Source organism: Echinops telfairi, unplaced genomic scaffold, assembly GCF_000313985.2.
Source record: "Echinops telfairi isolate 266 unplaced genomic scaffold, ASM31398v2 ScPeMD7_3533;HRSCAF=4204_0, whole genome shotgun sequence".
Taxonomy (NCBI): domain Eukaryota; kingdom Metazoa; phylum Chordata; class Mammalia; order Afrosoricida; family Tenrecidae; genus Echinops; species Echinops telfairi.
Window position 1 is genome coordinate 15,555,433 of NW_022107431.1, and position 14,717 is coordinate 15,570,149.

Consider the following 14,717-nt stretch of genomic DNA (forward strand, 5'->3'; position numbering starts at 1 on the left):
ACCTCCCCACCAATTTGGATCGCTTGTTGTTCCCTTGTCCCTGGGTTTGTTAACACCTCTTCCCTTCCCCTCACCTCCCCCTCTCCCATGTCCCCCTGGAACTGTCAGTCCCATTGTTTTCTCCTCCAGATTGTTCATGTTTTTAGCAGTCTTCTCCAGTACCACAATTGAAATGCATCCATTCTCCTATGGTCTTCTTTGTTCAATGTCAAACTTTCAAATACATACGAGGCTATTGAAAATGGCTTGGGTCTGGTGCACCATATTCTCAAAGTAACATTCTTGCTTTTCAATACTCTAAAGCAGCAGTTCTCAACCTGTGGGTCATGAGCCCTTTGGGGGTCAAACGACCCTTTCACAGGGGTCACCTGATTCATAATAGCAGCAAAATTATAGTTATGAAAAAGCAACAAAAATAATTTTATGGTTGAGGGGTCACCACAACATGAGGGACTGTATTAAAAGGTCGCAGCATTATGAAAGTTGAGAATCCCTGCTCTAAAGAGATCTGGGGCCGCAGATTTTCTTAATGCAACTAGTCTTTTGATCTCTTGACTGCTGCTTCTATGAGCATTGATTGTGTATCCAAGCAAGACAAAATCCTTGACAACTTCAACCTTTTCTTCATTTATCATGATGTTGATTGTTGGTCCAGTTGTGAGGAACCTGGTATTCTTTACATTGATTCATACATAATCCATGTGGAAGGCTGAAATCCTAGATTATCAGCAAGTGCCACAAGTCCTCCTCACTTTTAGCAATCAAGGTTGTTTCAACTGCATATCTCTGGTTGTTAATAAGCTTTCCTCTAACCCTGATGCCTCACTCTTCTTTCTATAAACCAGTTTCTCTGATAATTTTCTCAGAATACAGATTGAACAAGTATGGTGAGAGGATACAACCCTGACACACACCTTTCCTGATTTGAAATCACACAGTATTCCCTTGTTCTATTCACCAAGCTGCCTCTTGGTCCCTGTACAAGTTCCTCATGAGCACAGTGAAGCTTTCTGGAATTCTCAGGGTTATCCACAGTTTGTTATGATCCACACAGTCAAATGTCTTGGCACAGTCAATAAAACACAAGGAAACACCTTTCTAATCTTCTTTGCTTTCAGTCAAGATCCACCTGCCACCAGCAATGATATTCCTTGTGCCACATCCTCTTCTGAATCCGGCCTGAACTTCTGGCAGCTCCCTGTCAATGTACTGTTGTAACGACTGTTGTATGATCTCGTTTTACAGTTTGAGATTCTGTTGGATTATCTTTCCTTGGAATGGGTACAAATGTGGATCTCTTCCAGTCAGTTGGCCAAGTAGCTAACTTCCAAATGTCCTGGCACAGATGAGTGAGTGCTTCCAGTGCTTCATCAACCTGCCGAAACATTTCAATTCGTATTCCAACAATTCCTGAAGCCTTGATTCTGGCTAATGCTTTCACTTTGAACTTCTTTCTCCAGCACCATTAGTTCTTGCTCTTGTACAGGAAGAATACTCAACCTGATTAGACATAAAAGGAACTCGAAGTAGAATATTGAGATAACATGTAGTATATCAATCACTATAATTTTATTTTAGTATAGTACTTTAGCTAAACAAGAGTTAGGAAATAAAGCTATAATTTTTTTAGACATTCTGGCAGTCAATTGACAAAACAAAATACATGCAGCATATTACAAATGTTCAAAATGTTTAAACATGAGCTCTATGATTGAGTGAGGCAGTCTACTTTTAGAGATTAGCCTGGGCAAATAATTAATTATGAGCTATTTTTCCACCTGAAAGTTTTTGAAATAAGTAAATAACCTAAAAGTCTTTCTGCCTCAGCACTATATGTTTCCAAAGCACAAAAACTGTGCCTAGTGTGTGCGAACCTGTCTCTCCAGCATCTTCAATATGATGTATTCAAGTAATATGTACCAAATTTACATTTGACAAAATAGATTGTGATACATACACACACAGAGTACCAGGTATCCTTGAAATAATAATTAAGTGGACTGAAATTGGCGCATGATAACTTGAGCCTGTCAAAAACCTGAGAAAATACCCTTTGAGTAATATCAATTTTGCTATATGTTTTCTACATATGCATACAAACTCTGTTGAGCTATGCATAGAAATCAAAATAGTAATTATCTCTGTAGGAGAGGGCATTGTTAAATTCATAAAGAGAAATATGAAATTATAAAGAATAACTGAGCTATGAAAAGTATATTTCCAAGAAATCCTTTGAGTGATGTTTTCATTTTTGCCTAAGACCAAAATAGAAAATAAAAGAAAAAATCCTTGCAATCTAATAGGAGAGATACCTGTTCAATCATTTCGACATTTAGAAAAGTTAAGACAATGTCTGTGCACATCAATTGTAGTGTCTTCTAAGAAATAGCAGGTTGCCAATGTGTTAGAATTATTGAGTCTTTATCAAAATCCCCAAGAAGGCAATCCCTTCATGAATTGTGGTTTAAAGGATAAGGGATCAAGATTTGATCGTTCTAGGACCAAAACTCTTCACACGAAACAGAGTGGCATCTATAGAAGCAAAACGTTTTCTTGTCATTGGCTTAGAAAAGGGTCTAAGCGCCAAGAAAACGTCATCACTCTGTCCAAGTTGGAGCCACTGTCAATGCGGGCAGTGTTTCTTTTTATTTTCCTTTAATTGGAACTTCAAGTCAATGCACCCAACTAAGACAGAATTATTAAGCAATTTACACTAGACTTTAGACACGGTATACCATGACATGATATGCCTCCCTCCTTCATTACCAACCTCCCTATACTCCATAATAATAAAGGAACGGCCAGTATCTTCTTAAAGCTCCCGTCTCAGCTTTGTTAACCCAAGTATCATCAGGCACATAGATTCTTAAATTACCAAACTTATACAGAACATGGAGAAGCCCCGTGTTTATTAGTAGCCAATTAGTAGCCCCTAAATAGTTTCCGTTTTGTTTTATCTCATTCTTATAAACCACCAGGGGACTCTAAAAAATGGCACTGGCTTGATAAATTGTAAATGAATGAATACCACAACTAAAGACACAATAAAATATAACATAAAGATAGCCACTAAATATAGAGAGTCATAGATTGAAGAAATATCAAATGTGTTCACAAGAGTGAACCCAGTGGAAATGATGTAAATCTAAAGCTAATGCCTGAGAGTTGCAGGAGTGTCTTTTGATTGAGAGGCAATGGTCTCTAGTACTAGAATCTGGGGTCTGGGGGAGATAGGGTGAAGTCAGAGATGAGCACTTAGAGATTCTGATTGGAAAAGTCTGGAAAAGTGAAAATATTTTTTGATCTTCCTAATGTTGACTTATTAACACTCTTCAAAATTAACTTTGTGTATTAAAAATAATCCTTCTTGAAAATTTGCTAGTGTTGTAATAAGAGAAAAAACTATGAAGCACATACAATGAAATCTACTTTAAAATTTATATGTGAAAATATTAATCTTTCAAACATAAAGAAAATGTGTCCTTTTGCTCCTATTGTCAGCTAAAACATCACAATCTGAAAATGATTTCCTGTGAGATTAGCCTACTTGTTTAAATTGATTAAAAATGCAGCTCTTCTGGAGAGGACCAATTAGATAAGAGAAATAAACCAGTGATGTCATTATTTACAATTTGTGCTTACTAAATTTACATCGTTTCAGAAATGTTAGATCTATTTTGTTCCTTCTGTTTAAGTTTTCCACCTTGACGTTTCTATTTTCCTGTAAAGTCTACTTTCAATGACTTAAGGCTCTTGGAATGGGCTCAGTGGCAGCAGACAACGACTGAGTTTGAAAGGATCTTTAAAATTTCTTATGTCTCTATTTTATTAGAGTGCTGATTTCACGGTCTTTATTAAGCCTATTGTAACAGCTATATGTTTTCTCCCACGTGTTTTCCTCATAGTCTATGACAAATAAAGATGCACTTTCGGCTTCCCTTAAAATATTTCACAGGGACAAATGCCTACGGTCAACTAGTAAAAGGAGTCGTAAGGCTGACTGGAGGAAATTGGAAGAGGGAGGGAGGAAAAACCCTGTAAATCGAAGTGGAATCTCTTCAATATGTTTAAATAAAACAATGTCTATCCTTAAAAGGAGAGAGAAGTCAGTTCCTCTATGTGTATTATCTGTCACAGACATCTCTTGATTTTGGCATTCTTGTGATCTTGACAGAAGTTGATTATTTCCTTTAGGAAAAAACAATAGGAATAGAGACTATTTTATGCTAACTTGGTCTTTAATGATTGTGCAGTATTTGAATGACACAGATGCATTTTTCCTCCTTTATAACCCCTCCTACAGACAATGAAAAGTCAGCATTCTTGTAGAAGTGTCTTTGTATTTTTGCACAAGAGACAGCATGGTTGCATAACTTGAGAAATGCACCAGAGTGCTGGCTGTCTTTTTTTTTTTTTAAGTACTTAATTTCCCTCTGGTGCTCCTGTTAAATCTCTAAGCCCTAAGCAATGAGCTCCTAGTCACAAGACTGGAGATTGGAACCTCCCAGTCACTCTGGGAGAAAGATGAGAGGCTGTCTGCTCCTGTAAGATTTAAAGTCCCAGGAACCCAACGTGGCAGTTCCACTCTGTTCTAGAGGGTCACTATATGTCAGTATCGACTCAATGGCAGTTGGGGTTTTTGTTTGTTTCTTTTAACAGTTTCATTGGCACTTCATCCACATGTCATACAATTCAATAATATCAAGAAGAGTTCTACAGTCGTCACCACAATTAATTCTAGAACATTTTCTTCTTTCTTGTATTCATTGTTATTTGTGTGATTATTTTTTTCAATTGGAGCACAAACTTTGAGTGATCAGACTATAGTTCACTTTTGAAGCCTTAGCACAATGCTTGGTTGACAATCCATATCATAATACCTAGTGATTAATATCTAGATAGATTCCAGCTGTGTCCTATTTGTCTTTTCCCCTCTACATGCTATATTTGTTTATTATATTTGACAGAAATAACCAGCTAAACAATCTTGTAAAGATGCTAAGTATTACAACTATCTAGAATCTAAATTGTCCAGCTCAATGGTCGGCGAACTGTGGCTCATACATTTTATTGGGGCTCATACAACTCTTATCACAATCCACACATACATCAATTGTGTAAAGCACGCTTATACATTCGTTGCCCTCATCATTCTCAAAACTCTCGCTTTCTGCTTGGGGTCCTGGAATCAGCTCCTCATTTTTCTCCCCCTCTCCCTTCTCGCTCCCCACTCCCCCATGAACCCTTGATAATTTATAAATTATTATTTTATCATATCTTATACTGCCTGGAGTCTCCCTTCACCCACTTTTCTGTTGCCCATCCCCCAGGGAGGAGGTTATATGTAGATCCTTGTAAATTGGTTCCCCTTTTCTACATCCCCTCCACCCCCACCCCAGCCGCTTCCCTCTTCCCTCCTGGTATTGCCACTCTCACCACTGGTCCTGAGGGGTTCATCTGTCCTGGATGCCCTGTGTTTCCAGTTCCCATCTGCACTGCTGTGCATCCTCTGGTCTAACCAGGTTTGCAAGGTAGATTGGGATCATGATAGTGGAGGGTAGGAAGCCTTTGCCATCATCATTCTCAAAACATTTTCTTTCTACTTTGGCCCTTGGTATCAGCTCCTCACTTTTTCCCCTCCCTCCCCTTGATAATTTATAAATTATTATTATTTTTTCATGTCTTACACTGTTCGATGCCTCCCTTTACCCACTTTTCTGTTTTCCATCCCCCAGGAGGGGGTTATATGTAGATCATTGTGATTGGTTCCCCCTTTCTCCCCCACCTTCCCCTTACCTTCCTGGTATCTCTACTCTCATTATTGGTCTTAAGGGGCACTATTCAAATAGTGGTGCTTTCATTTGTTTGTACAAATATATTTATGGTTCTTGAATAGTTTTTAAATTTTTGGGAGGGACAGGATTGTCTCTTCTGTCTCAAAAAATGTGCTGACTTTTGGTCTAAATCATAGGTTCACAAGCTTATATGGCCCACCATCTCCCTTTTCAGAAAAAAAAATTACTCAGCACCACCTGGAAATTAAAAACATTCGTACCATACCACATAAAGTGTAGGTATCTGCTCTTTGTAGCCTCTCTGGATCATTCCAGTGCCCCCGAAGGGGGCAATATCACACACTTTGAGAAAAACTGGCTTAGATTTTGGACTTAGAGTAAATCCAGAATGCATGCCTTCATGATTAAAAAAAAAATGTCTTCTAAGGATATGCCACCCCTTTATTTACAGCTATATGTTTGAATTTTTGGTATGGATTTCTCAGCAGTATAGTGCCTTTATTTTACTTATTCATTTTTTTCAGTATAGTGCCTTTAATATTCAAGACCTAGTCAGAACCTTAGAAACATCTGACCCAAACTCTACAGCCAGAAAGGAAAGTTCTAATTTATTTACAGCCGACAATGCCATTCCACAAGGTAGTTCATTCAGTTAGAAGAATACATTTATCTTAGTGTGATGTTCCAGCAAACTGCATTGCTCAAGGCCAGACTGTCCATGGGCAAATTTACTCAACTCCCCTTGAGTTGAGATAAGCTTGTGGTTGCACCTGCTTTAAAAATACCCAGGCTAAACTTATTAATGCACTAGGTATGTAAACAACTGAAACTTTATTCTGTCATGAGGAATACATACCAAAAATATTTTTATAAAAACCCTTATTTTTCCCTTCAACATCCCCTGGATTTTCTCACTTCCAGGCATGTATAAAGCAAGTTTTGATAGTATTAGCCCTAAGTCATTGTCTCAGTTTTCATAATCAGAGGATAAGCCTATTCTGATGAATTGAATCTTAAACAATATGTTTTGATTCTTTACTGTGACATCAAAATTAGGTATGGAAATAGATACAGATATAGATATCGATTTCCATTCTGAGAATTCAGCATAGGGTAAAATAACAAAACTCATTATAAATACTTATGAAAACCTCATTTAAAAGATAGGTACTCTCTTCACATTTCTAAACAAGCAGTTCCCTACTTTGGTGGAGTTCTTGAATATGAAAGGCACTATACTGAAAATACACTTTTGGTAAAAATTATATACACTATTCTCAGAAACATTCATTCATGCCCATAATACCAAACAAAGAACTGAACCAATTGCCAGCTTGTTGATTTTGACTCATAGGAGCCATGCAGGTTTTAAAGCAGAATTATGTTCTGGACGCTGAGTGTTCTCAAATTGTTGGCTCTTTGGGAAATAGATCACCAGTCTTTTTTCCCCACAATGACTCTAAGATGAGTCTAATTGCTAGCCTTTTTGTTAGTCACCAAGAGCTTACCCATTTCTGCTACCCAGAGACTTTTTACATGCCTATAATGCCCACAAATGTACACAATTTATGTGATTTTTATATCGCTTCCATTAAATGTATCCATTGACTCCCTTTGGGTTCATCTATCTACTTAGAAAGGTCTGCTCAAGACACCCTAAAAATCTCCCAAGTACATTTATGTGTTGTTTACCTTAATGAGATTGTGGTATTGGACTCACAGGAATACTTTTATTGATCCCATTAATTTTTAATGTGATAACAACTCTCTGTAATAGTTAAGTTCTGTGCCAACTTGACTGGAATCAGGATTTTCAGTAGTTTGGCCATTGAGGTCTCATATTCCTTCCTCAGATGATGCACCACAATGTAATCATCGCCATACTGGGATCTACTATAAGTAGCCAAGCAGTTGTAAGATGATAAGGGTGGAGTGCAGGCCCTTAACTCGGATCACAACCCTGATGCAACTCCTTGGGAGTGTGGCTTACTTCCTATATACATGCATGCCATGGGGACATTTATGCACATAAAAGTTGGATGTTGTTGAATAAGGAAGAGGGAAGAAGAATTGATGCATTTGAATTTTGGTGCTGGCAAAAAATATTGAAAGTATCATTGTGGTAGTTACATAATCTGTTGTCAATTTGAGACTTACGAGTGAAGGGGTGGAATTTACCTGTCAATCAGGTTGTAGCTTGATGACCTCATCTGTAGGTGTTACGAAGATAAATACCAATAGCTCGCTAGACTTCCCACCCACTGGCCTGTGCTCTTCCTGCATTTGGCATCATTGCATGTGTTTCGTGAGTCTGAAGATGACTTTATAGATTGGTTTCAGACATATGGGCTAATAGCAGACTTACGGACTTGATCTGGACAGGGCTGGAATGTTTTGTCAATATTTGATTGCTCTTGTATATAAAGCTCTTTCTTATACACATATGAGTATCTCTAAATTTTGTTTCTCTAGTCTATCCAAAAAGAAAAAAATCTGTTTAGGAAGAAATACAGCCAGAATACTCCTTGGATACAAAGATGTTCATCTTATATGCTTTAGATATGTTGTCAGCAAAGACCAGTCACTGGAGAATGACATCATGTTTGACAAAGTAGACGGACAGTGAAAAAGAGGAAGACCCTCAATGAGATAGATTGACACAGTGGCTGTAATAATTGGATCAAATATAGGAACAATTGTGAGGATGACACAGGACCGGACATTGTTTCATTCTCTGGGCTGAGAGTTGCTATGGGTTGGAACCATCTTGATAGTACATAACAATAACAATAATATAGGAAATGTTGATTGCTTTTTGCTGGATCTGTATCTCCATTGGACTCATTGATCTCCATTTCTTTGGGCTTGAACCAATGGCTTACCATATTGCCTTCAGACCCTGGGAGCCATCAATGGTTTGTCATCTGATCCACTGCCCTTGGATTCATCCACAAGCCTGTAGTGTTCCTGCCTATCTTGGGTTCATAAGCGCCCTTACCCCACAAAGCTATGTTAGCCAAGAGAAGTCTCCAGCTTAGTATCTTACTCATGGAAATTGGACTTGACATGTCTTCTTCTACAACCGTGTGAGTTATTATTTTCTTGATAAACACCTCTCTCTCAATATATATATATCGTATATACTCGAGTATATGCTGACCTGAATATCAGTTGAGGCACCTAATTTTAACCACAAAAACTGCATTAAAAATATGCTAAAAAACTTGGCTTATACACAAGTATATACAGTGTATATACATATACATGTATGTATGTATGTATATATGTTACTTCTTTCACTTGTTTTGCTTCTCTATAGAACCCAGGCTAAAGCACTAAGATACATACTCATGAATACCTTGCTGCAGTTATCCTACAGATAGTATGTAGGATTTTGATCATTACATAACACAAGTGTATCTGTATGATACACTTCAAATGAGCAACTCTTAAGACATAAATCAGAAATTACACTGATTCTCCTAAAAGATAATTAGATCTTATTTTATGAACATTATGATGCTATATCTGATAATATTTCTTTAAGTCCATTACTAGACAGCCGAGAGTTAAATCCATTGCCCCTGGTTGGTAAGCGTATAAGATATAAGGCTCTGCTTCCTGAGTGCTAACCTCATTACTGGCTCCATATGATGTTTCCTTGGTCCTGTCTATCTTTTATTTATGCTGCCTTGTTCAAATGCCCTCTTAGAAAAATTATATAGCAATGCTGAGAAGAAAGAAGATAAAGAAGAAAAGGGAAGGAAACCATGAAAGTGATTAGATATTTAATTCTGAAAGTGATTAGATATTTAATTCTGATTCATATTTTTTTCAAATTGGACAAGACTTTAGAAAATCTAGAGTAAAAGAGTATTTTACAATCCATGCATTCTGATCGGTGGCAGACATTCTGTAGCCACTGTAACTGTCTGCTTACCTCTGTTTAGCCATATTCATTGAGGGCCCAATAGTGATCTATATGTGTGACTCAATAGTTGATATCAATGAAGCGATGAAAGATGCATGAGACTCCATTCAGTAACAAGAGCTAATACTAGATTATTCAGTGAGAAATTAAAGTGATCCTGTAGGAAAACTTTACCATTAAGTATGACGACACAAAAAATGTCACCTTTTATGAAACATTCAAAGGTTCTTTTGAACATCAGTTTCTGAATATGGGCCCCTGACACCAGTTTATCTGTGTATAGTACTGACAGGTTCCTTTCAGTTCTTTGAGCAATGTTAAACATTTCCAACCACTTAACGTGATTATATTCTCTGCCTGTCTTACAAAAACAAACATCTAGAAAATAATGATGGCAACATATGGACAAATGTTCTTGATACACGTGATGTATGGATTGTTACAAGAGCTGTAAGAGCCCTCAATAAAAGGTTTATAAATACATAAATAAAAAATCAAACAAACAAACAACTGGATTTGGTCCTAACACTGTACACCCTTTCTTGTCTGTCTTCTGTTCCTAATGGGCAATATTTTCTTTTATGATTATAGAAATATTAGAGATAAATGTCATTATTTTTCATAAAATGAAAAATAAAATGTTCATTCAGCAGCATTACCTCATAAGCATTGCCTAATTTTATAAAGCATCCGTAGATCAGGGATCTGGCAAATGTTGTTTTATTTTTAAAACAAATTTCCAGTAAATGCAGTTTTCAGTTTACACTTATGAAGTCAAAACGTCAAGATGACTCAAAAACAATACATTAAATTGCAAGTGAACTTTACAGATTTGATTTGGTAAAGAAGCGCAAGATTCAATGAGACCTCATGTCTACAAATGCCTGAGTGAGCAATCAGAGATCATGCAGGAAGATAATGTCAAAGGCCAGACGGACACGACTCATGCAAATAGCTTGGGGTGAAATTAGCCTCATAGACTGAAACATGCCTCCACCAAGAAAAAGACAAAACAAATCCAAAGCATGTGGCAAACGTTATGGAAGTCTGACCTCTAATGACAATTTCCAAGAGGAATAATGGATAGGAAAACATCCACTTAGAGAAGAGGCAGAGGCCAAAAATGCCACAACCCACAGGTCATAGACAGACCCAGATAGAACCTGTGCGATTCTGTTTCTTTCCACCCAGGTAAATTGAAGTGACAAAAGGCAACGACTAAAATTACATTAAGCGCCATCAGTCCTTGATGGTTATCACATATGAGTAGTTTCTCCTGGCAGGACCATTTTGGAAGCGATTTAACAGTGAAGTCTATGTTTGTCTAGAGAAAAAGAAAAGCTAATGAAGTTGGAAATTTATTCTGAAGAGTTGGAGGATGAAACGTCATAGAATATATGGGACAAAGTGTTTAGCCCTGTGGGGAAACTCCAAAAATAAACCACCAGCCTAGTGATGGAAACCACAGCGAAAGAAGGTGGTGTCTAGTTGATTTTGACTCTGACACTCGGAGACTTGATGCCCCCAGGTCACAGCATACAACTCTTCAGTCGGGTTCTCTTGGCTGTAGTCTTTATAGAAACAGATCCACAGGCCTTTCTTCCCTGGGTGGGTTCCAATAACAAAACTTTAGTTTTGCTTGCAATTGCAAAATGTGTGTGCCACCCAGGGAAATCAAGGAATGACCAAGGAAATTTTAATGGATGTTAGAGCATGTCTATTGAACACAGAAGACATTAGGGAGGAAGGGAGGACAAAAAGTGCACATAGTGAAGGCAACCCGCAAAGGAAGACATAAATTCTACTGAATCGGTAATTGCATTTAAAGTAAATGGTATGTTAATCAACTGGGAGTGTTGTTGTTGTTGTTGTTGTTAGCAACCTGATACACAACAGAATAAAAAACTGAACAGTCCTGTACCATCGTCAATGCTGACTCATAGAGAGTCCTCTGGGGGGTTCTGGCTTCTAACTATTTATGGGAGTGGAAAACCCAGTCATTCTCCTGTGGAGCTGCTGGTAGTTTTGAACTCCTGACCATAAGTACCACATCCCAAAGTGAAACCAATATGTCTCCAGGGCTTCTGTTTCCTCAAAGTATGGAGGAACTGAAGCTCTTGATGATGAAGATAAAGGATTGTAGCCTTCAGTCTGGATTACAACTCAAAGTGAAAACCAACATCCTGACAACCAGAACAGCAGGTAACATCATAAAAAATGGAGAAAATGCTGAAACTGTCAAGAATTTTATACCAGATAAAAGAAGAGAAAGGTCAACAAAGAAAGATGGTACCTTCTACTACCAGCAAAGACCCGAACAGGGAGCAAAGCATATCCTTTGTAATGAGGCCCTGCACTAGGAAGCGCTAAGACCCAGGGAAAGATTGATCAAGACAACCTCACGGATGTCCAAGGGAGACCAAGACCTTCTCTCGGAATTGATAGAGGGAGTCAGCCTTCCCCTACAGCTGTCACGCTGAATTCAAACGTCCAGACTCTTAAAGTGTGGGAAAACAAATCTCTGTTTGTTACAGCCATCCACTATGGTGTTTCCATGATAGCAGCACCAAATATTAAGATATATAGTCATTAAACAACACATTTAAAAGAACCAATGGAGAAATTAAATTGAAAGTTAGAAAAATACTTTGAGATGAATAAAACTGAAAACACAATATAGTAAAACTCGTGGTATGCAGTGGAATTAGAGCTTGGGTGGGGGTAGTGAATGTTTAATGCCATAAACCCTAAATTATGATGGAAGAAGTATCTCAAATTAGTAGCCTGCCTTCCACCATAAGTAACTAGTAACTAGAAAAACTAATTCAAAATAATTAGAAAGGGAAAATAACACTTAGAGTGAAAATAAATAAAATAGAGAATAGGCAGTATAGAAAGTCAGTGAAACTAAACGTTGATATCTTGAAAATATCAACAAAATTGGCAATCCTTTACAGAGACTGACCAGAAAAAAGAAAGAATATACAAATTATTAAAGTCAAGACTTAAAGATGGAACATCACTCTTGCCTTACAGGATTAAAAAAGATTATAAGCAAAAATTGTGAATAATGTAATACAAACAAATTATATAACTTAAATAAAATTGAGAAATTCCTAAAAAGACACAGAAGCTACCAACATGGATTCAAAATTAGAAAATTTGAGTAGACCTGAAATAAGTGGATATTTAATTAGTAATTTAAATATTTCTACAAATAAAATTTTAAATTTGAATGGATTTGCTGGTAATTAAAAATAATATGCCAACAATTAATACAATATTCCACAAACACTTCCACATATATGCACACTGGACCTGATCTGGTTTTTAACATTTTCTGTATTTTTGTTTCCTTTGGGTTTGTTTTTTGTTTGTTCATATTAGGGTTTATCTCAGAGGTGGTATATATTGGAAGTTGCGTTATATGTTTTTTCTGTTTTTCCGTCTATGAAACCCAGGATTGCTGAACCCATAAGGATGGCAAACAGAATACGGGTTTCAGAAGGTGGTGGTGGGGTCGGGGGTTGGTATAGGGGAGTTCATGCCAAGGAGTTCAGGAGTGAAAATAGTTTTTGGAAACCGATTGTGGTAGCAATTGTACAATACTGCTTAACATGATTGAACTATGGAACAATATTATATATGTATTAACTCCTAATTGATAATAAAAATTTTAAAGTAGGTAATAATTCTTTTACCCTGATATAAAAAGCAAATATATTACAAGGAAAGAAAACTGCTTTCATTATCTCTTTTATAACTTTAAGCTTTCTTTTAAAAGTACTAGTAATATAATCCAACAAAAGTTAAGGAGTTGTGTATCATAACCACGTAGAATTTATTTCAGGAATGGGAGTTTGGTTTAATAACTGAAATTCAATCGAGATAATACAACCTATGAATAGAATATAGGAAATAATCAAATGCATATAAATCATTTGACAAAATCCAATACATTTTATGATAAAAAAATAAAGCAAAACAAATAAACAAGAAACTAAACTAAATAGAAATAAAAAGAAACGTCTTCAGCATGATAAAGAACAGCTGCTAAAATTCACAGCTATCATTGTACTAATAGTGAAAGACAATCTTCCCCACTAAAATCAAGAATGTGAGAGAACATTTGTTGTCATTCTTTTCAATAAACATATTGAAGTTAACAGCCAGAAAAAAGAAATAAATGACAACAAATTTGAAAGGAAGATAAAAAACTATCTCTACTAATAGGTGACATGATGTTATATGTATAAAATTCTAATAAACCCACAGAAAGCTGTTATGTATAATAACCAAGACTAGCAATGTTGACAAATACAAGATCAGTATACACTAGCAATGAAAATTTCAAAATCAAAATTCAGAAACCAATTCCCCTTATGATAGCATTCAAAATTACTTAGGAACAAATTGAACAAAAATTGTATACCGAAACAAACCCAACATTGTTGAAAGGTATCAAAAAACTAAATAAACAGAAAGACAGCCCATGTCTATGTATTAATATACTTAATATTGTTAAAAAGACAACCATCTCCAATTTGATCTACAGATGAAATACAAATCTTATCAAAATCATACTTGTTTTTTTGCAGCAATCAACCTACAGATCTTGTATTTGAAGATGCAAGTAACCAATAGTATCATTAGAATAATTTTGAAATGTATGAGTTGGAAGACTCACATTTCCTGATTTCAAAATAGATTTTATAGCAGCAATAACAAAGAGAGTTTAGCACTGGATTAGGTTAGATATGTATATACACACGTACAGTAAATAAACAACATATTTTAAAATAACTGTAAATTTAAAAATATCTGATAAGGGACTTATATGTAGAATTTTTAAGGAATTCTTACAACTCAACAATATAAGGACAATAATTTAAAATCTTTTTTTAAATCATTTTATTAGGGGCTCATACAACTCTTATAACAATCCATACATACATCAATTGTGTAAAGCACATTTGTACATTCATTGCCCT